We start from the raw sequence: 21,946 nt of genomic DNA on the forward strand, positions 1-21,946 counted from the left end.
ACACAGCTCTCTTTGTAAGAGAGAAAGAACCTGAATCCCCCAAGGGGCGATTTCAGGGGAAGGGGTGGGTGGGGGCAGATGCCGTGAGCAAACCGGGCCGCCTCTGCGCAGTCACCTCGCCTTGAGGATTCTTTTGCCAAATTGGTGGAACTCCATGGACCTGGTCTCCTGGTTCCCCCTTCGCCACGTCCCCGGCCCCTGACTTCATCAGCACCGTGTTAGGGTCCGGAAGAGGGAGAAACCCAGGCCTGGGGTCCCAGGCTCTTGTGTCTGCCCGCCATCCCTCAGGCCCCCTCGTTCTGTCTGCACAACTGCATTCCAACCACTAATAAAGTGCCTATTGTACAGAGCCCGGGCCTGGAGTGTTTGTGGAGTGAGTAGGAGGCTGGTAGGGGGAACCCCAGCTTTGACTGTCCTGGGATTCATTCTCTGAGCTGGGGCGAGGCTCTCAGGGGAAGGAGGGAGGGCAGGGAGCCTTCTGTCTGCTGGCCCCGAGTCAGCCCGAATGGTACCCTGGTACCCTGCGGGTAGCTCAGGTTTCTTCTGAACAAATAGCCCTTATTAGGTTCTCATCCCTACACTCCAGAAGGCGACGATGGCCTGTCTTCCCCCCCACCTCCTCAGTCACATGGCCTTTGTCCCCAGGCCCAGGCACCTGAGGCACCCACAGTCTAGTCCAGCCCCTTTGGGCCCGCAGAACTGCAAAGAACTGAACCCTGTCCTGCTGCCTAGGGGCTCACTGCTGCCCCCTGGTGCAAGCTATCTGCCCACCTCTGGGCCCTCTGTCCCACACTGTCCCGCTTTGCCGCCTTTCTCTATATCCCTGCCCTTGTAATTTTTTCTTAAACAGCCACCATTTTTTGAGTACTTCCTACCTGCATACCGTATACCATGTTTTTTTCTTAAAGTTGATTTATTTTGAGAGAGGGAACTTCCGTAAGTGGGAGAGGGGCAGAGAGAGGGAGAGAAAATTCTAAGCGGGTTCTGCATCACCACAGAGCCTGAGGAGGGGCTCAAACTCAAAAACCGGACTATGAGATCATGACCTGAGCCGAACTCAAGAGTAAGACGCTTAATCGACTGAGCCACCGGGGCGTCCCCATGGACCACTTTTATCACTCTCCTCAATAATTAAGACCTGGAGAATGGGCTACGTTTTTTTTTTAATACTTGTTTTTAATGTTTCTTCACTTTTTGAGAAACAGAGACAGAGTGCAAACACGGCAAGGGCAGAGAGAGAGGGAGACACAGAATCCAAAGCAGGCTCCGGGCTCTGAGCTGTCAGCACAGAGCCCGACGCGGGGCTTGAACTCACAAACCACGAGATCATGACCTGAGCTGAAGTCGGACGCTTAACCAACTGAGCCACCCAGGTGGATGGGCTACATTTCTAAAGGTGGCACAGTGGGAAAGTGGCTTAGAAGGCAATTCAACCCTGGTCTCCTTGACCCCAGACCTTCCCGCTACTCCATACGGACACTTTCTGGGGTCCCCTGTTCACCTGGATTGTCTGAGTTTGGTCTTTTCCCTGTCCCCAGTTCCTGTTAGCCCCGCCTCCAAAATATCCCCTAAATCTGCTCACTTCTATCCATTATCTTCAGCTCCCAGCCCCTGTTATCATCACCTGAACCAATGCTGTCCCCTGCCCTGGTCCCTGATTCCTGCCATCCCCCCCCCCTTCTCCACAGTTCCCCACACAGGTGCAGAAGGATGCTTGTGAACACCCTAGTGAGTTCACACCCCTTCTTTGCTTAAGAACCCCGCATGGCTTCCTCCTTATTCAGAGTGAAAAGTCAAAGGAGCGCCTGGGTGGTTCAGTCGGTTTAGCATCCAACTTCAGCTCGGGTCATGATCTCGTGGTTTGTGGGTTCAAGCCCCACGTCGGGCTCTGTGCTGACAGCTCAGAGCCTGGAGCCTGCTTCGGATTCTGTATCTCCCTCTCTCTGCACCTCCCCAGCTCACGCTCTGTCTCTCAAAAATAAATAAATGTTCACAAATAAAAATAAAAGTGAAAAGCCCGAGTCTTCCCTCCAGCCCACGAGGCGCTGCCCCACCTTCCCCATCACCCCTGCCTTGCTGACCCTTCCAGACACCCTGGCCCCAGGGCTTGTGCCTGAAATGCTCCCCACTTGGCCCTTTGTGTGGCTAGCTCCTCATCCTTTGGCTTTCAGCTCAGGGGTCACCTCCTCCAGGAAGCCTTCTGTGCTTGTCTGAGGTTGGCTTATCTTGGTGACCACACATCACCCTCTTTCTCTTTCTTTTTCATGGCATTTGTCACAATCTGCAATTATCTATTTGTATTTTCACTTAATAATTGTTAGCCTCCCCACCCAGAATGTCAGCTGTAAGGGGACACCGATCTTGCCCCTTTTTTACCACCTTAAACTAGAGCCAGGCAGGGTGTGTGGTATACAGCAGGTACTCACTATACAGGCACAGAACAGCTGAGTGACTACAAGGGGCTTAGCATAGTGCCTGGTCTGGGGGAAGTACACAGCGTTACCCGTTGTTATTAGTATATCAGTACACGTCAGCATGTAAGTTCCCAGTCTCTTACACATGCTCCAAACTCCCTGGCTGCTGTGTTCTGAGACTGTATCACACAGAAGCAGAAACAGGAAAACCAGTGAAGTTACATTACTGCGGGGGTGCCTGGCTGGCTCAGCGGGTGGACCATGCAATTCTTGGTCTCAGGGTCATGAGTTTGAGCCCCATGCTGGATGTGGAGCCTACTTATAAAAAAAAAAAAAAAAAAAAAGATTAAAAAAAGGAGTAACCTGCACTAATCTGGGCACGTGCTGATGGCGGGACTGGACTCAGGTGGTCTTGGTGAAGGTGATGAAAAGCCTGCAGATTTTGGATGTAATTTGAAGACAGAGCTCACCTGTTTGATTGCATGTGCAAGAAAGAGAGGAGTCAAAGAAGCAGGAGGAAGCAGGGCTGAGAGGGGGCAAGCTCAGACAAGAGTCCTGGGAGGGCACTTGTGGCCTGATCCCGCAGGGAGCTTGGGAGGAGGTCACATCCCGGGGCTGTCCTGAACTGGTAGGTCACTGACTAAAGGTGGCCCCGGGCACCTACAATCCCAGGCACTTCTGGTTCTCTTGAGTGTGCAGGCAAAGTGTCCAGTGTGACCCAGTCGATCCTCTATTTTTTTTTAATTTTTAAAAAATGTTTATTTATTTTGAGAGAGAGAGAGGGAGGGAGAGCATGTGTGAGCAAGTGGGGGAAGGGCAGAGAGAGAGGGAGAGAGAGAGAATGCCAAGCAGGCTCCACACAGCGCAGAGCCCGACACAGGGTTCGAACTCACAAACCATGAGATCATGACCTGAGCCAAAATCAAGAGTCAGACACTTAACCGACTGAGCCACCCGGGGGCCCCTGGTCTGATCCTCTTGAGTGTGTTGGCAATGTTGTCCAGAACCCGGAGCAGTTCTCTGGGGAAGAGTTGGTGTCCAGGCAGTCGTGCAAAAGCACACAGAGCCCGGACAAAGAGAAAAGAAAGCAGAGCTGAAGGGATCTGGGCAGGTAGGTTCGTTTTGGATTTGCACATAGATGGTTGGATGTGTGTGTCAGGACCTCACAAAGGAATTCTAGGCCGGAGGCATTTAAGCGGAACGCTCGGCGTTTGTCTTTCAAGTCAGGGGCTGGCTGAGATCACCTGGGGAGTGAGTGTAGAGAGAGGCGAGGCGGAGCTCTGGGGAGAGGGAAAAAGCAAAAGCGGATGGACTCGGACTCGGGGGAGAGCCAGAGAGTGGCGGCACAAGCGCTCCTGGCTTTAGTGTGGGTGCAAATGAACGGGAGCGACTATTTTCTAGTGCAGGAAGGAGGAAGGTCATCAGCTGAGAGCAGAGCGCAGGGAGATGCTGGAAGCCATAACTAGGTGTGAAAAATTGGGAGAGCACTGCGTGAATGAGCATTGTGAGCATTGTGAGTGTCTTCTTTTTCTTTCGCAGACTTGCCGAGGTGTGAGGTGTAGGAACAGAGTGCATTTCGTCGGAGGAGCAGGGGCTTGTGGGTATGTGCAGGGGCAGACACGGGAGGGACGGATGCTAGCTCTCCACCCACCGCTTTCAAAGCACTTGGGGTGAAAGCCGAGGTCTCCGTGTGGGTCTCCGGGGACCTGCAGGACCTATCCACCCTTTCTTGGACGGCCCTCCCCAACTCCTCCCACACTGGCCCCATTCCAGCCCCTCAGGCCTCTGCTGCTCCTTCCACAAGCGCTACCAACCTCCGGGACTTTGTACCGGCCGTTCCCTCTGCCCGGAACATTCACCTCCCGGCAATCTACTTGGTCTCAGTCCCTCAGCTCCCCATAAGGACTTTCTTGTGCAATGCCTAACTTACAATTGCACCTGCCCCAGTCCCGCACCCCACCCCCCCACCCCCCGGCTGTATTTGGCCCACTGCACTTGCCACCGTGGGACATATTACATACTTTGCCTATTGTGTAGCACCTGCCTCCCCATCGCAGTCTGCTCCGCGACGGGAGGGCCATGGGGTGGTTCGTTTACTGTGTCCCCAGCAGCAGCTCCTGGCTGCACAGCCTCAATGCCTGCTTCTCCGACCCTCTCAGATGGTCTGTTACCAGCAGGCTAGACTCAAGCTCCTTTCTGCTCGGGTTGGCCAGCGTTCATTTCTGTGGTTTGCAACTCTGAGAGGTAGAGATTCGGAATTCTTGGAGCGATGAGGCCGGGCCAGGGGGACGGAGACCACTGCCCTGTTAGAAGCGAGGCACACAGGCACAGGTGTGCTGGCCAGTTACAGGGTGGCAGAAATCTCAAAAGTGGCTCAGGCAACTAACAGATACAAAGATGTCTCCCAGTCCTATAACATTCTGGAACAGGTAAAACTAATCTGGTGATGTAATAGGGACAGGGATTGGCTAGGACAGCAGGAGGGAACTTCCTGGGGGAGGGTGGGTGCCAATGTCCCTTATTTTGATCGGGGTGGTGCTTACACAGGCGTGTGTATGTAAACATTTACCAAGACGTACACTTAAATGATTGTGTATATTACACCTTCACTGAAAAAAAAAAAAAGTGGCTTAGGGTGCCTGGGTGTCTCGGCTGGTTGGGCATCTGACTCTTGGTTTCAGCTCAGGTCACGACCCCACGGTTCATGGGTTCGAGCCCCACATCGGGCTCTGCACTAACAGTGTGGAACCTGCTTGGAATTCTCTCTCTCTCTCAAAATAAACAAACTTAAAAAAATAATAGTGCAGTTTAAAATAAAAATAAAAAAAAGTGGCTTAAGGGAAATGGGAGTTTCCTATTTGGCTCCTGTCCATGAGGTTGGGCTGACTTGGGTGCAGTGGGGGCCAGGCATGGTGGGTGACCCACTCACTCACTTCTTCCCTGTTTCGACTGTTCTAAGCCAGGGTGAACAAGGACCATGTTCCCTGGTCTCAAGAGTTTCCTCTCTAGCTAAAGAGAAACAGATAATAACTGTATAACGGGTGATGATAAACACTTTGAAGTAACACAAAGCAGGATAATCTGGCAGTGCTGTTTAAGAAATGGTGGTTAGGGCAGCTGGGCGTCTCTGAGGTGGGACACTGGAGCAGAGACTCAGGGAAGAGAGGGAGAGGGCTCTGAATGCCCGAGGGAAGAGAGTATTTCAGGCAGAGTGTGTAGCAGAGCAAAGGCCCTGAGGCGACAGGATGCTTGGAGGAAGGTGTGGAAAGGCTCATCACACTGTATTCCAGGCTCACACCCTCCCAGCCCAGCTGCCAGGTCAGAAAGGCCTCTTCCTTCCTTCCTTCCTTCCTTCCTTCCTTCCTTCCTTCCTTCCTTCCTTCTTTCCTTTTTCTCTTTCTTTCTTTCTCCCTCCCTCCCTTCCTTTCTCTCTTTCTCTTTCTTTTTCTTCCTTCCTTCCATGTTTATTTATTCTTGAGAGAGAGAGGGAGAGAGAGAGAGAGAAAACGGAGGAGGGGCAGAGAGGGAGACACAGAATCCAAAGCAGGTTCCAGGCTCCAAGCTGTCAGCAGAGCCCGACGCGGGGCTCGAACTCACAAACCGTGAGATCATGACCTGAGCCGAAGTTGATGCTCAACCAACTGAGCCACCCAGGTGCCCCAGACCTTTTCTTTCTCAGAAGACTGGAGGCAAGTCCCAGAACTGCCTATGCCCTGGCCGGTTTTGCCGAAAACACCACGTCTGAACCATTCTTGGGCCAGGTAAGAAGTGGGGCTCTGATCAGCCAGATCCAGGGCAGAGGCTGGGCGGTGGGAGAACAAAATGGCAGAGGGGTGGTTCCCTAAGGGAAATCTTGGTTCTCAGAAGAACAAAGTGGGAAACGGAGACCCAGCAGGCCAAGGTCCCGGGTAGCCGGCTGCTCTGTGACACGGCAGCGAGAGCAAGAACTAGAACGGCAGCAACTTCAGGATGGCCAAGCGGGTCCTGGAGGGTGAAGACGACGAACTCCACCTGGTTGGGGTCCTGCATCCGCTTGGCCCGTATGACGGCGTCACTGTGTGGCCACGCCAATGTTTCCCCCCAAGTCTCAGCATCCTGGGGCTCCAACCGATGTGGCCCTGACTTGACTCCACTTTCACCGCATCTTTTGCTTTTGAAGCATTGCCGGGGCGCCTTGCTGGCTCAGTCCATACAGCATGCAACTCTCGATCTCAGGGCCGTGAGTTCAAGCCACGTTGGGCACGGAGCCAAAATAAAATCTTTCAAATATTGCCGTAAAACACACATAAAAATTACCCCCCAAACCGTTTTTAAGTGTGCAGCTCGGTGACATTGAGCACATTCACAGTTTGGTGCAAAAGCATCACCACCTCCATGTCCAGAACTTTTTCTTCTTCCCAAACGAAAACTCCGTCCCCATTAAACACAAACTCCCCCTCCTGCAGGCACCCACCGTTCTACTTTCTGCCTCTATGGATCTAGACACTGCATATGAATGGAATCGTACAGTATTTAGCCTTTTGGGTCTGGCTTATTTCATTTAACATAACATCCTCTAGGTTCATCCACGTTGTGGAATATGTCACAGTTTCTTTTTTTCTAATTTTTAAAAATGTTTATTTATTTTTGAGGGGGCGGGCAGAGAGAGGGAGACACAGAATCGGAAGCAGGCTCCAGGCTCTGAGCTGTCAGCGCAGAGCCCGATGTGGGGCCTGAACTCATGAACCACGAGATCATGACCCGAGCTGACGTTGGATGCTTAACCGACTGAGCCACCCAGGCGCTCCTCCTTCTCTTTTAAGGCGGAATAATATTTAACATTCCACTGTCTGCATACATCACGGTCTGTTGATGCATTCATCCATCGACGGACACTTGGGTTAATTCCACATTTTGGCTATTGTGAATCAGGCTGTGAACAGGGGTGTGGAAGGAAGTATCTGGAGTACCCGCTTTCATTTCTTGTGGGCATATACTCAGAAATGGAAGTGCTGGAAACGTTCATTTTGCTTAATTTTGGGAGCAAACATCAAGTTGTTTTCTTGCTCCATCTTTTAACTGAGTTTTCTTCCTTGTTGGTTTCATTCTCTTTCATCAAAGTACACTCCCTGCCCCCCCCCCCACCCCCCCCACCCCCGCCACACCTTGTATTTCCCTGGCTTCAAGATCAGAGAAACAAGGGCTTCTCCTGCCTCTAAAGTCCCCAGCCTGGTGCTCACGGGCTCTGACTGGCTGGATTTCGGTCACTCACTCCTAAGCCAATCACTGCAGTCAAGCCATGGGCTTAGTTTCAGAATGTGACACCAGGGACTCATCAAATGAAGTTCCCCACAGCACTGTGGTGAACCCACGTCCACCCCACTGAAGGGGGAGGAAGGGAGGAGACACGGGTCCAAAAGGTTTCAGGAGGAAAAGTTCCTCAGTGGGACTGGGGGTAGGAGGCTGGAGTAGGAGAAATCTCTGATGAGGAGGAAGGCAAAGAAAGGAGAGCACGTCCGTGAGAACACTTCAGTCCCCGATGATGACAGAGCCTGTCTAGACAGAGGGAATGCGAGGGGAGGGGACAGACCGTACTCTTCAGCCACTGAGAAAGAGGCTGTAACGGGGAGAGGGGGTGCACAGCCAGATGACAGCGCCCATCGGTCAGGGCAGGGAGGTGAGAGACGGTGCATACTGGGGTTGTTAAACAGGAAGCAGTGGAAAGGCAAGGGTGGTAGTGGAAGGCTGGGTCAGGGTGGAGAAGAAGGGGCAAGAGAGGGCAGCTGGCGCCTTGGGGCTTCAGTCTTGCACATGATGACCAAGGAGAGAACACAGACAAGGAGCAGGATGGATGTAGCTTGTCCAAAGATCGGGCTGAGGGGTGCCTGGGTGGCTCAGTCGGTTAAACGTCTGACTTCGGGTCAGGTCACGGCTCAGGTCATGATCTCGCGGTTCGCGAGTCTGAGCACCGCGTTGGGCTGTGCTGGCAGCTCTGAGCCTGGAGCCTGCTTCAGATTCTGCGTCTCCCTCTCTCTTTCTGCCCCTCCCACTCTTGCACTGTCTCTCTCAAAAATATATAAACATGAAGGAAAATTACAAAGATTGCGCTGAAAACCTCTTATCCCGCAGCTCCTGGTGAGTGGCCCCAACAGAATGCACTTGTTTGTTAAGGGCTTCAACTGCAGCCCAGCATCTCTTCCTACAAAACCCAGGTTGTGCGAGGCACCAGTCCCAGCAGGTGACAATCGGAACCATAACAGGTTCCCTAGCACTCACTTCACAGAGCCTCAGCAGACTCTTGAGATTCAAAGAACTCTCCAAACCTGTCCTGGGCTACTCTGCGGAGATTGTAGTTTGATCTAAAGGCTTTGCTTGTAACCACGATCCTACCTACCCCTTTATGCGTATGGAGCCCCTTTCACAGGGGCTGCCTTGAGAGCCTCAAAAGCAAGTTCTTCAGAAATCTACCCAGCCATGGACTTGGGAGTCAGAAAACCAGACACCTTCCCTGTTTTGCCACTTGGTAGCGCTGTTAGCTCAGTGGAGTCGCACCCCTCGGAGCCAGTTCCCTGGTGTCCGTAATTGCCGGTCTCTAACTTGTTACAGCCGGTTATCACCTTGTCAGGGTGACCTTACACAATCTAAACTTCCTTTAACCAATTTTACCTGAATACATGGACCATTAAATTTACCGTACCTTTCTTCACTCTTAAGCTCTATTTAGGAAAGCTCTTCAAGTGTGTGTGTGTGGGGGGGGGGGTGGGCAAGATGCTGAGTATTTGCGTGAAAAACAGAAAAAAAAAATACACACACATAATTAAGCCTCTCTGGGAGTAAAACAAAAAACTTCACAATGGCTGCCAAGAAGTAGGGAGGAGGCGGATGGGTTTTGTCCTTTCACACTCTTGCATATTTGATAGCTTGCATCAGGCGAATACATTATCCGTTCAAAACCCTCAGTAAAGTGTAAACAGAGAGGCAGTAGGTACAGTGTGCATCCATTTTAGTAACATTTTTTACACCTTACCTTTTAAATAACTGAGACATTTATTCGAGACACAGAAATGTGCCAAGTGCTTTAAAAAAAAATCACCATGGGGCGCCTGGGTGGCTCAGTCGGTTGAGCGTCCGACTTCGGCTCAGGTCACCATCTCGCGGTCCGTGAGTTCGAGCCCCGCGTCGGGCTCTGGGCTGACGGCTCAGAGCCTGGAGCCTGCTTCCGATTCTGTGTCTCCCTCTCTCTCTGCCCCATCCCCGTTCATGCTCTGTCTCTCTCTGTCTCAAAAATAAATAAATGTTAAAAAAAAATTAAAAAAAAAATCACCATTAGGGCGCCTGGGTGGCTCAGTCAGTTAAGCACCCGACTTTCGGCTCAGGTCATCATGATCTCACGGTTCGCTCGAGGGTTCAAGCCCCACGTCTGGCTCTGTGCTGACAGCTCAGGGCCTGGAGCCTGCTTCAGACTCCGTGTCTCCCTCTCTCTTTCTCTGCCCCTCCCCCGCTTGCACTCTATCTCTCTCAGAAATAAACATTAATTTTTTTTAACCAACGTTTTGTAGAAAGGAAATGAAGGCTCAGAGAGGTAGTTTTTGGTCACACAGGGGACTCAAATCTGGAACAGACGATGGGTCTTGTGTCATTAACAAAGGAGCTGCACCGTCCCTACATCTTTGCTAGGAAAATCGTTATTATGCCTTAAATCTTTTTAAGTTTATTTATGGATTTTGAGTAAGAGAGAGCACGGGTGCGAGTAGGGGAGGGGCAGAGAGAGCGAATCCCAACCAGGTTCGTTCTCACGAACCATGAGATCACGACCTGAGCCAAAATCCAACTGAGACACCCACGTGTCCCACGTTATGCCTTAAGTCTTGAACGACTTCTTTCAGGTAGGAAACCTTTCCAATGATTCCTTGTTCCGAATCCCAGCAGCTTCTGAACAGCATCGCACCGGACAACATGCCTAGTAACGCCTGTCAAGCGCTAGCTTGATTCTGACACTGAAGCGGCGCCGGGCTTACTGTACATACTGTTTGTACATCGGGGATCTCACGAAGCGCCCCGGAGAATTCAACATTAGCCTTTAAAACAGAAGACGCTCTGAGGCCTTTACTTATGAACCCCGAGCTGTGGTTGGCCGAGCGTCTGACTTGCAGACCCGGCTCTCCCACGAGCAGTCTGTGAATCCTCTAGTCGGGCCTCAGTTTCTCCATTTGTCAAAGGGCGACTGGAAGATCTCGAGTAGTTCGGCTCTGCCCTGCGGAGGCCTGGGCCCGGCAGGGCAGCCGGACACTACATTGGGGGTTTGATTGCAGGACTTAAGAACTGGAGCGCTCGCCGACGCCGGTCCCGGGGCAGCAAGATCTGTCCGGCCGTTCCCGACACCTGCATCTCGGGTCTTCTAGGTCTCTAGCGAGAGACACAGGGAGATGGGAGGAAGCTCCGCCAGGTAGCCTCGGATGGAGGTTGAAGCTCCCGGACCAAGATTCGGCCACTACAGGTATACTCTTGTGACAGCCTCTCAAAGAGGTTTCCGCCAACGTACACGCGACAGACGGGTGTAAGATGGCAGCCACGCAGGCGCATAAACTAGCAGCAGGGGGAGACTCCGCCTCTCGCCCTGAACCACGTGGTGATGCCGCTTAAAACCGCCATTGAAAAAAAGAACGGCGACCATATCACATGATGGAGACCTACCAATACCAAAGGAAAGCGCCAAAGTCCTTGTCACGTGGCCAAGACTCTGTATTGGCCACTGTCACATGACCAAGGACTCGAAAAGGGAGGTAAACGTTTCGACTCCACGTGACCAGAACGCAACGGCTACGCTCTTGCCACGTGACTAAAGCCCACCTCCTTATCTCTTTTCGTTGCTCCCTCCCTCCCGGGCTGGGCCTGCGTCAAGCGGCAACGCGGCGGCAGGGGGCGGGGCTCCAGCCGATCACGTGGCCCGCACCTCCCCGGCGCGCGCCCGCCCGCCCGCTCGCCCCCGGCCCCGGCTCCTCCTCCTCCTCTTCTCGCCATTGCAGTTGGACTCAGCAGCCCGGTGCGCACCGCGTGGCTTTTGGGGGGAGACCCCGGCGGGCTGTGGTAGGAGGGCGGCGGCGGCGGCTGCGGTCGGGGAAGGGAACGCCGACAAGGTAAGCGTCAATGTGGCGGCGGCTGGGCCCGCTCCCGCCTCTGCCCCTCCCCCCGCCAGTCCTCCCACTCAGCGCGGGCCCGGCTGAGGGGTCGCGGTGACAAGGCCTGAGGCGCCCCGCGCTCTTCTCCTACGCCCGGTTCTCTCCCCCCAGGGCCGGGCTCATTCCTCCCTCTCCAGTCTCGCTCCCGCGCTCGGCCGTTACTCTCCCCCATTGTGCCGAGGAAACAAAATGGCGGCGGCGGCGGCGAGGGCCCGGTGCGCGCGCATCCGCCCCCCCCCTTCGCGGCCCCTCGGCCGGCGGCGGCGCCTCGCACGGGGGGTGCGCGCGCACCGGGCCCCCGGCCGCCGAGTCCCCCGGGCCCGGCTTTGTCTGTTGCTGCGTCCCGCGCGCACGCGCGCACGTGCCGGGAGCACACACCCCCCTTGGCCGGTAGAGTCCTGGCCGGCGCAGCAGGGGCGACCCCCTCCTCATTCCTTCTTAGTCTTTGTCCCTGTCCCGTCCCGGGTTCCAGGAGAGTCCCAGGTTCCCGAGGCGGGAAATGTCGCCGCCTTTGTCCTTACATGGCGTGGAGATGCGGACCTCCTCCTTGGGACCCTGTTCCCACGCTGATTGCAGAGGAGGTCTCTGTCGGTTGTATGGGGTTCCCCAATCTGTGATCAGCCAGGCCTGCCTCAGATTAGGACCCAAAATTGGCGTAGGGTTTAAGCTTTCCCTTTCATTAGTTTAGGTGTTCCATTGATGTTGAATTTTATCCGGATTGCTTAGGATTTGCATCCTCCCTCAAAATGGTGATGTGGTGCGATATTTGGGTACACTGAAACTTGCAAGATTGTGACCCAAACATGAGAGTTTAAAACAGTTTTCTACCGTATTAAATAGTTGAGTGACTGAGTTGAAGTTCTGCCACAGTTAATCCTGAGCCTGGATGAATTATCTGGGTTGTACAGTGATCAGCATGCTCTCCCCCAGTTCATTGTCTAGACTTGGGGAGCTAAACCATTTCTTAGTATTTCCAGAGTTGATTGATTGTTGCTTGGGATTCTGCTCAGGGGACGTGATGGATCAATAAGGGAGTACCGGTTTCCCTGATAAGCCTTTCTTTTCTGGACTCCGGTATTTCAGTGGTTTTGAATCTTTTTCTGATTGGTTAGGATGATCTCCTCTTTAAAGTGGGTGGCCTTTGGCATATTTGGGTTCCAGGGGGAAACCCAAGGTGCCACTCAGAGTTGGGACTCAAATTGAGGGCTTCAGACTCTTTCGCAGGTGTTTGTGGCTGGGAGTCTCCTTGGATTGCTCACCCTGCTGCCACTGTGCTTTGTGTGTGATGCTTTGTGTGTGGTCTCGTGGGATGTAGGTAGGTAACAGCAGCCACTCAGATTGTGAATGAAGTGTGGGAACCAGAAGCTCATTAACAGCTAGAAAAGGGAAATAAATAAATAAAAGGCCCCTGGGTACAGGCGTTACTATCCCTGTCCCTAGTCCTGCAGTCTTTGCCCCTGAGCTCTTGGTTGACCGCGTGAGTTGATCGTGGTCCCTGGGATTTGTGAATGGAATCTCTGCAGGCCCTGGTGTTTGGAGTTGATTGGAGGCTGGCAGTTACTGCCAGACGTGGCCTTGCCGGCACCGAGTGTGGGTTCATCAGTTTCCCTACTCCTAGAGCTTGGACAAGTCTGGGAATCATACTCTTTTTGGAACACTGGTGGGTAATTGCAGTTTTTGTTTGTTTTTTCCTGATTGAACTTGTCTAGTGTCTATAGGCAAAAATTCTTTAGCTTCTTCTAGTATATTTAAGAGGGCTTTTTTTTTTTTTTTCCCCGAGGTCCGTATTACCGGGAGTGAAGAATCTAAGGCTGTTTCTTAGTTTTTTTTAATTCTTGTTAAAAAACTACATTGGCAAGAGCCGCTGCTGATACATTGATGTCACTTTCATGGTAGCTCTTTTCCATGTTCCCCCTGCTTCACGTCTCCAGGTAGGAACAGGTGGAGTCCGTGATGAGGAAAGAGCTTTCTGTAAGTCTATAAGCCTCTTCTCTTTGGGTAAACAGTAGGCAGCATCTTGTCTGTAGGCCTCAGCAAGTTGTGGGGCTTGGAAATGTTCCTCTGAAACAAGGCTTTAGAAGTTTTCTTTGGGCTGGATCAGGTCCCTCTTATTTACCTCTCTCACCCTCCTTCCCAGTTTCTCCTGATTTCACCTTTCATGGCTCAGAGGAATAATTCCTTTCCCCAAGAAACTTGGGTTTATACCTCCTTGGACTTGCCCTCCTGTCAGTAAGTTGGTTAACTTTGTGCAGTTTTGAAGGATGTGTAAATCACACCATCTAACGTTACATGCACGTATCTGCATGCCATTTTATCTGAATGTTGCTTTGATTGAACTTTCATGAGAATTACGATTTTCTAGGCTGTATATATTGGATGCTTTCTATCTCACCCAAGTCCTGGGGAAAAAAGGATTTGATTTCTGTTTTTAGCGAAGGGGTTTCAGGTTAAAGGCAGACATTGGTTTGACAAGAATCTACATACAGTGAAGCAGGTTGGGGCCCTGAAGGGATGAGATTCCTTCAGATTCCAGCTGCAGCACTTGGCGGTTTTGTCTGAAACCACTAGCTTCCCTCTCTGCTCTGTTGTTTAGGGTAAGTCAGTGCTGATTCTTTGTGGTGCTAGCATTGTTATCGAAATGATAGTGAGAGCATGGTGGACAGGTGTTTGTTACGGAGCCTTGTCAGTGTACTGACTTTTAAAAATTGTTCCTTGCCATTTTATGCTTTGTTGAATCCCTGTGAGATTTTTCCAAGGTTGCACTTTATAGGTGATCCCATTATAAATTGTGATTGGAAGTTCAGAATGACTTTTAACATCTACTGTTTTCAGATGTCTTGGGAAAACGATGTCCAGTTGAAATTTAATTTTTTTTCTCATTGAGTGCTTATGGAATGAAGAAAAATGTAGTCACAGAGCTGGACATGGGGCTCAATCCCATGAACCATGAGATTATGACCCCAGCCGAAATCCAGAGTCGGACGCTCAACCAACTGAGCCACCCAGGCGCCCATGTAGCCACTAGTTTTTAGCAGGAAGATGAGTTTATTGTCCAAGGACCATTTTCTTGTGTGCTATATATGAACACTAAGGACCATTTAGTTACGAAGTAACTTTTATTAGAGTATGTACATTTGCTCCAAATTATTTTTATAATCTTGGGCAGTTAGTGAGAATTGGTGCTATGGACAACTTGAGATCCATTGTAATTTTCCTTGACATTCCAAACAGTCCTCTTTCTTCTTATTTTCATTAGGATTGTGGTTTGAGCTCAGTCTTACTGGGATAATTTTGCAGGCCACCTGCTTTGCTGCTGCTTCCTTTGGACTGCTTTTTTCCTCTTACCTGAATCTGTGTGTGTTTAAAGAATAAGATGTTGCGGGTTAGGTTGCTTCTCAGTGGTACTTCTAGATTTTTTGCAGGTTAATAATCCTTGCTACGCATTCATAATTCAAGAAAACAGTCCAGATGTCAACAATGTGGAAATAACCAGCCCGGCCCCATGGCACATAGTGGCGCTTAATAAACATTTGTCCTGTGGGTGACCTGTGCAGAGTCCTAGCAGGGGGGAGTAATAGCTGTCCAGTAAATGGAGGTCTGTGGGCTTCTCGCATCCCACAGAGCAGGTGTGTGAACTGACGAGTGGAGGGAAGATGAACTGAGTCAATTTTGATGAAGTTACTTGAGTTTGTATTCAACGTAATTTATTTATTTAGAGCTTTTTTTTTTTTTTTCTTTTTTTAATCAGCTCTGGAAAAACTCTTTGGTGGGTTCTTAGAAAGTAAATAGGCAACTGCCAAATGACCCAGCAATTTCACCCTTGGGCATTTCTCCCAAAGAAAGGAACATTTATGTTTACATAAAAATCTATACACAAATGCTCATAGCAGCTTTATCCTTGATAGCCAAGAACTGGAAGCCACGTAGATGTCCTTCAGTAGGTGAATGGTTAAACCAAGATACGTCCATACCACGGAGTACTGCTTAGCGATCAAAAGAAGCAAGCTGTTGATAACACCTTGGATGAATCTTGAGGCAGTTACATTGCATGAAACAAGCCAGTGCTGAAAGGTTACATACTCTGGAATTCCATATATATAACATTCTTGGAGTGGCAGAACTGTAGGGATGGTGAATGGATTAGTGGTTGGTAGGGTTAGGCATATGAGGAGTGGTGGAAGGGTGAGTATGACCAATCAAGGGCAACAGGAGGGATCCTTGGGATGGCAGTGGTCTGTCTGATTGTATCACCATGAGTGTTGTGGTTATGAATTGTACTGTAGTTTGCAAGATGTTGCCATTGTGGGAAACTGCTTTAAAGAGTACACGTGATCTCTGTTATTTCTTGTATACTGCATGTGAAGCTGTAGTTATCTTGCAGTAGTTTTATTGAAAAGAGTGCCACCCTTACCCACCAAAATAATGCACATGTCTGTGGATTCACATCCTTTGAGAGATCATCTTTTTTTCTTTGTAACTGGGGAGGGGAAAAGAATGCTTTTGGGAGAAGGAAACATATTGCACGCTAAGTTAAGAAAAAAATCCAGGGCTTCCCCATGGGGATACATGGGAGGGTCGCCCCTCCTGCCCCTGCCCCAACCAGGTGTGGAAGATTTCCTAAGCTTACTTCTCTCCTGCTTGTTGCCTGAAGAGCATGTTGGGAAAAGGGTTTGGTAATTCCCACCTGGAGTCATGATACACGCTTAACTGTTATGTCCTCTCACAGGCAGATTTTAAAACCTTTCTATCGGTTCATCCGAGAGTTGGTGAAATTCCTCCTTTAATATATTACATTTGCGGTTTTTCAGTTGATGAAGCATCTTCCCACAAAGTCACCTTTTATCCTTACTGTTTGCAGCTCTTGGGCATAGCTAGTGTTGCCATTTCCTTTTTGATAACAGCTCTGAACAGGTAGATAATTTACCGGAGGATCCCACAGCTGCGAGGTTGGGGAGCCCAGTTGGATGCAAACGTGGGGCTTCTGTCTCCCAAGACCCGTGAATGCTCTACAGTACCAGTGAGCCTGGACTCCTGGGTCTCGTGGGAGGCCAGTGGAGTTTCAGAAACATTTTGGAGAAAAATTTGTGTTTGTCAACTTTATATTTAGTCAAGGAAAGTATCTTTTTTTCCCTTTCTTTTTGTTTCTGTTTGAGAGAGAGCGTGAGCGGGAGGGGTGGGGGGGGTGGGGGGGCAGAGAGAGAATCCTAAGCAGGCTCTGCCCTCGATCTCATGAACTGCAAGATCATGACCTGAGCCGAAATCAAGAGTCAGATGCTCAACTGACTAAGCTACCCAGGCACCCAGAAAATATGTTTTTAATTAGCATACAACATCTCCTTTTTTTCATCAGAGAAAAGGACATTTTTTAAAAATTGAAACTATTTGTGGAAATCATTATCCCTGACTTTACACCTCCCTGTGGACCAGTAAAAAACACTGTTGCAGACAGAATTGGGAATCACTGCACCAGCGTTCGGATCTGTGTTGGATTTTCAGATTTCTCCGAGTGGCATCCATAACCAGATTTTAGGTTGGCATCTTTTGGCTGGGTTGCTTTGTTAAAATTATTTTTCACGTGTCCTTGATGATGTCAATCTGTAAAGGTTTGCAGAGTCACTAAAGAGTAGCATGTGTCATTTCACTTCATGCTCCAGGATAGGATAGCTCTGGAGATGGGGAAACCAGGAGCTGGGGTTGGGATCCTTTCAAAGCTTAATCCATTCAGTCTTTTAGATGAGCATCCGCTTCAGGACAATTCCCCGGAGTTGCTGGAATAGCTGTAGCACTTTGTGAAATAGATAGTTGGGGCTATACCTGTTGCGGTGTTGCCACTGCACCTGTTCGTTCATTTTACAGACTAACTTGGGCATGTGTCTTTTTCAGCAGCAAGTGCCGTGTGTTGAGTTCTAATTAGCAAGAGGTCAGCACGTTGCAAGCCAAAGGTTTTGTGGTTTAAACTTCTGTAACTCTGCATGCTGTGAGTGGGCTGGATTTGAGAAGGAAAAAAACCCTGATCCCTTCGTGTTAGAACATCCCCAGCTACCCAGAGTTCATGTTTAAAATCCTGATTCTCCACTCCACCTGTTCCTCGCTTGGGTTTCTTTTCAGAGGAGCTGGACTGGTAAAAAGCCAGGCTTCCTTGTGCCTTGCTGTTGAATCATAAAGGTGGTTGCAGGAGCAGCTTCTGTTTAAAGTTTGGTTGTCAGGGGCCAGTGGAGTGTTGGCTGTAGGCAAGCAGGTGGGTGTTGTGGACCTCTTGCCAACAGTGTTCTTTGCTAAAAATCTTGAAAAGGAGGTTTCTGTTCACCCAGAAGACCTCTCTGTCTGTTAAAGAGAGGGATTCCCTGGTATTCAAGACTAGAGCGGTTAGCTTCTGAAAAGCTGGCTTGGATGACAGGTCTGGGTTCGCATAGAGACCAGGGAGGCCAGATTTGTTGGCCTGCAAAGGAACATTGTCTCCAGTTTTTCAGCATTTGTTTTAGTTCACATAATTAGTGCTCTTACTTTCTTTGTCCCCCTGAATCAGGAGGCATCACCACCAAGGTCTGGTCTAAGGGAGGAGGGCCTGGGGGTGAGTGTTCCACAGATGGGCCAGGTGGGGTGCTCAGGGCCAGCCACACAGCCCAGTGAGTCTCTTCAGGGATTCATTCTGGGGCCTGCCTCTTGGAGCAGAGGAAGACCAAGAGATGCAGCCACTTGTGACAGAGGCACACCCACGTTCTTAGTTTTAACAGTGAAGGCAGCGGATGGAGACCTACATGCGGGACAGTCGATGAAAGCGGGTGCATTTGGGGGCGTACGCGTGTCCTTGAGGTACTTTTGACGGGCTGGATTTTTCGTTTGTTTTTTTCTGTTTTTTGTCACAACATCTTTTTACCCAGGGGTGCAAGAATGATTTCTCTACTCCCAGTGTCTATCAGGTGGCATTTGTTCTTACAGCGATTGCCTACATCCACTGTGGAAAATCACCATTTTCAGAGTAGGAAGTTGGGATATACACCTCTGCACTAGTGGCAAAGTAGGGTTTGGGGTGTTTTTTTTTTTTTTTTTTTTTTTTTTAATTTTTTTTTAATGTTTATTTATTTTTGAGACAGAGAGAGAGCATTTTGAGACAGAGAGAGACAGAGCATGAACGGGGGAGGGGCAGAGAGAGAGGGAGACACAGAATCGGAAGCAGGCTCCAGGCTCTGAGCCGTCAGCCCAGAGCCCGACGCGGGGCTCAAACTCACAGATTGCGAGATCGTGACCTGAGCTGAAGTCGGATGCTTAACCGACTGAGCCACCCAGGCGCCCCAGGTTTTGGTTTTTTGTTTTTTTTTTTAAGTATCATTACAGACTCAAGCTTTTCCATGCATTTAATGTGCTGAATCAATTTAGGGTTTTTTTCTTTTTTTTTTTTTAGTTTTTTTTTTTTTTTTTTTAATTTTTTTCAAAGTTTGTTTATTTTTGAGAGAGAGAGAGGGAGACACAGAATCCGAGGCAGGCTCCAGGATCTGAGCTGTCAGCACAGAGCCCGAACTCACGAACCGCGAGATCATGACCTGAGCCAAAGTCGGATGCTTAACCAACTGAGCCATCCAGGCGCCCCTTAGGTTGTTTATTTTTAACATCTCATTATGAAAATTCTCAAACATATACCGAAGGTGACATGGTTTTACAGTGAACAGCCACCTGTATATAAAGCTCAGGTTCTGCCGTTGACATTTGACTATACTTTTGTTTCACACATCTCTTCCTTTGTTCTGGTCATCCTTCAGTCCACATTTATTTATGCATTTATCGAGTTTCTTTGACGTCTAATCCACTTTACTTTTATGATGCATTTCAAAGTAGCAAAAAATTACAGTCCTCCATCTGAATATTAACTAGAGTCCAGTATTTATTTACAGCCCCCTTTTTTTTCTTTTGAAGTAACGTACACGTCTTGAGACTACCATTCAAGTAGTTTTGACCACTGAATATACCAACTCCTACCAAGATATAGACCGTGATCATCACCCCGAAAGCGCCCATCCCAGGTGTGCCTGCCACCATCTGCCTAATGTAGCTGCTGAATGGTTTTGCCTGTTCTAGAACTTTGTGCAGGTGGAAGCATTTTATGTTTGTTTTGTTTTTTGTAATCCATTGCCCCAGATGTGGCCAGTGGGAGCCTTCACAGGTCAGCTCCTTGTTCTTTGGATGACCTGCATTAGTGTCTGAGTGCCTCTTTGCTTTCTGATGCTGCAAATGACCCCAGCTCACGCAGTTTCTGTGTTAGGTGCAGGCCAACCATTTCTCTGGGGAGCTCTTTTTAGTAAGGTAGACACTGTCGGTCCTACAAAACCCTAAATAAAAGGGTCACAGCCACCTGAAACCGTAAGTTTTCTGCATTTGATGTTTTTGTGATGGAGGAGGAGTGTAGCATGAAGAGATAGTCCGTGTGGAGTGAAGCCTCGGCTCCTGGCACCTGGCTGGGCTTGGAAGGAAGGCGATTCTTTACCTTGCATCGCCCACTGGGCCCAGAGGGGCAAGGCATTTTTCTGCCATGCCTGTCACCATTCTAGCATGGAGGTGCACACTGAGTACTTGTTGAGTAAATAAATCAGGTTTTAAACCTACCAGCCGTCATTGTGAGGTCAATGAGGTTCCAGCATAGGTATGGCCAGGAGTGGGGGCCGTTCGACATGGCCATTTTACCATCAGGCTGTGAGCTCTCTAATGGTCTGCTTCTTGGTTTAGAACTGAGTTTCTGGGAGCGCCTGGGTGGCTCAGTTGGTTAAGTGTTTGACTTTGGCTCAGGTCACGATCTCGAGGTTCCTGAGTTCAGGCCCTGTGTCGGGTTCTGTGCCAACAGCTCAGAGCCGGGAACCTGCTTCCGATTCCGATTCCGATTCTGATTCTCTCTCTGCCCCTCCCCTGCTCATGTTCTCTTTCTCTCTCTCTCAGAAATCAATAACGGTGCCTGGGTGGCTTAGTCGGTTAAGCATCCGACTTCAGCTCAGGTCATGATCTCGCAGTTTGTGGGGTTGAGCCCCACGTCGGGCTCTGTGCTGACAGCTCAGAGCCTGGAGCCTGCTTTAGATTCTGTGTCTCCCTCTTTCTCTGCCCCTCCCCTGCTCATGCTCTGTCTCTGTCTCTCTCTGTCTCTCTCTCAAAAATAAAATTTTTTTAAACCAATAAATAATAAAAAAATTAAAAAGAACTAGGTTTCTAGAGCTTTGGTTGAATTTTTGTGTTAAAAAAATTTTTTTTAATGTTTATTTTTGAGAGAGAGAGAGAGAGAGTGGGAGCGAGGGAGGGGCAGAGAGAAAGAGGAAGAGACAGAATCTGAAGCAGGCTCCAGGCTCTGAGCTGTCAGCACAGCCTGACGTGGGGCTCGAACTCACTGAGCCATGAGATCATGACCTGAGCTGAAGTAGGACGCTCAGCTGACTGAGCCACCCAGGCGCTCCGGTTGAATTTTTAGATGACCTTCCATGGCTGTACTTTTGTGGGAGGACTTAAGTACATTCCGCAGTTAAAGAAAACTGTTACGGAAGTTTTCAGACCTCGGAGGTGAATGAATCCAGGCATACCCATCCCCCAGCTTCGACAGCTATCAGCATTTTGCCGTCTTGTTTTATTTTTCTCCCCATCACCACTGTCTGCCTTACTGGAGTATTTTAGGGCGAATATCAGGCCTGTGCTTTCAGCCATCAATTTGTCTTAAATACGTATCTAACATTAGTAAAGCATTCTTTTTGAGCGCGACCTTGATACCATTCGTTCCTCACTGAACGAATGATAATTCCTTCATGTAGGAGGCACTTCCTACTGTACGTCACTCATCACTTAGCCCCACAGCAGCCTGGCAAACAGAGATCCTGTTGGTAGAGAAAGTTGGCGCCATTTTGAAGGGTCCGTGGCGTTTGTGCTGCATGTTTTCCGTAGGTTGACTTGTTGCATGTTTACCCCCCTTCGGAGGTGCAGGGGCCGCATCCAGGTCCAGGGGAAACTTCAGGGCCCACGGCTAGCGGCTGGGCGGACAGGGTTTCAAGTCCAGGTCTGTGTGGGAGCTCCCACTTGGTGGTGACCGAGTGATTTACCAAGGGCATCGTGGAGACTGGCCTCCGCTCCTCCCCTGCCCCCCAAAGAAGCCCTTGACCCCCACTTGTCCTCTTGCATAGCTCTCGTTCCACCCTTCGATTTTATAGTTCCACTTGGAAACCTACAAATTTGCAATTAGATCGTTAGGTAGTCCTGAAGTGTTGTGGGAAATTCTTGTTTTGGCCAGTCATGTCCAAGTTTATCCTTGAAGCGTGTGCCTTTCCACAAGGTGGAGACTGCTGCCCTGACTGGTAACTGGCTTCGATCGAAGGGGCTGGCTGTTTTGTGGTTGGATGGGATGGGTGGATT

At 49.9% G+C, this 21,946-nt stretch overlaps 1 protein-coding gene across 4 annotated transcripts in view; it reads left to right on the forward strand.

The window, feature by feature from the left end:
* Positions 1-11,348: 11,348 nt before the first annotated feature.
* ILF3 (interleukin enhancer binding factor 3) overlaps positions 11,349-21,946 on the forward strand; it is a 28,477-nt gene continuing 17,879 nt past the window's right edge. For 2 of the 4 annotated variants that reach the window (XM_053896753.1, XM_053896754.1), the window contains exon 1: positions 11,349-11,530. The gene's annotated coding sequence lies outside the window, so the exon portion shown is untranslated. The remainder of the gene's footprint in view (positions 11,531-21,946) is intronic. The other 2 variants (XM_019427724.2, XM_019427727.2) reach the window with 1 other exon arrangement.

The sequence above is a fragment of the Panthera pardus genome, unplaced genomic scaffold, assembly GCF_024362965.1.
Source record: "Panthera pardus isolate Hobbes unplaced genomic scaffold, ASM2436296v1 HiC_scaffold_8, whole genome shotgun sequence".
In the NCBI taxonomy this organism is placed as follows: domain Eukaryota; kingdom Metazoa; phylum Chordata; class Mammalia; order Carnivora; family Felidae; genus Panthera; species Panthera pardus.